A 1,587-nucleotide genomic window follows, 5' to 3' on the forward strand; every position below is an offset into this window, starting at 1 on the left:
TTGGGGGGGGGGGGGGGGTTACACATATTATATTTCAATAATTATACTGACAACATTCAATATCTGAAATAGAAAATGAATGTGAAATTTATTAAATCCAAAAAAAAAATAAAGGGATATTTCGCTACCAAACAATTGTAGAACTGCATCCTTTCAGTATGTATATAGATATAATATGAAATGGGGTTTTGAGTTGTACTTTTCTGTACCTGATTGGGTTAACGAAGACAGTATGCAGTGTACAATGTGGGCAATTTTTGACGATTGAAGCATTAGCTTCCTCATTGTTAATTTCCTCAATAAGCAAGCACAACCTGTGGCACAAGGGACAGCCCTTAAGGTGGTACGAATAAAGAAAGGGTGACTTATCAATCTTGGAGGGCAAGGTAGTTTGTTGAATTGTTGAAGACTCACCAATTAACAGCTCACTGGAACATAATTTGATATCTATAGACCAACAAGTTTCTAACTGATGATAAGATTTCATACCTGTAATAAATCATTTATTCAAATTAAATAGCAAAAACAGGGATGTTTCCTATTATTTTAGTACACATGATCTGGCAAATTTGTTATTCATGTCATGTTCTGGGCCATTTAGTATTCAACCCACTACACAGTAAGTAATGTATGTATCAAATATTGTGTACCATATAAGATTTCCTTGCTTGTATGTCAGGAATTGCAGGGCATCTATTGTTTTAAATGGACTAGTAGATGTAGTGTCTTACCATTTTTAAAATACTTTGGATTGGTTAGCATAAATTATGACAACTCTGGATGGTCTTTCATTCTTAACACAATCACCAAATATAGATGAAGTTTGTTAAATCAAGGTTAGTGGATTCACCTGCAAAAAAAAAAGAAACTTAACACTAACATCTGCATTTGAATCATGTCAAGTTTTTTTTTCACTTGCACCAGACTCTGAAATATAACAATTAACGGACTACATCCCTTCAGTAACAGAAAGTCCCCTCACAAAAATTCACAAGATTCTCCCTTGCTTAAACCTAGGCCTTACAGTTGGAATACTTGAGAAATAATTCAAATAGTTTTCAGAAAACCAGAAAGTTGATTATAAAAAAAACTCACCATAAATTAAAAAAAAAAAGATCTATTTGTCAAAAGCGATTTAATACTTTGCATACTAATAACTTCTCTGAACTGCTGACACTGTAAAAAGAATAATAAGTTTTAGAATACAAACAACATTGTGTTGTGAACTGTTTCAAAAAGTAAAATTTTACCAAGTATTAAAGAGCTGTCATACTTTTCTCATAAATCACAAGACAAAAATCTGAATTCTCACAATAGGAAGCTTGCATAGATATGAATAATTTCAAACCTGCCTACCCTCACCCCTTCCCTTAATATCTTGTTCTAAACTAACAATTATAGGACACCATCCCTTTAATACCCCCACCCCCCTATTTCTAAACCCATGTACCCTCATCCTTACCTTAATGTCACTAAACTAACAATTATAGGACACCATCCCTTTAACACCCCCCACCCCCAAATTCTAAACCTGTTTACCCTCATCTCTACCTTAATTTCTTATTATAAACTAACAATTATAGGACA

The sequence above is a fragment of the Lottia gigantea genome (assembly GCF_000327385.1).
Source record: "Lottia gigantea unplaced genomic scaffold LOTGIsca_207, whole genome shotgun sequence".
NCBI lineage: Eukaryota > Metazoa > Mollusca > Gastropoda > Lottiidae > Lottia > Lottia gigantea.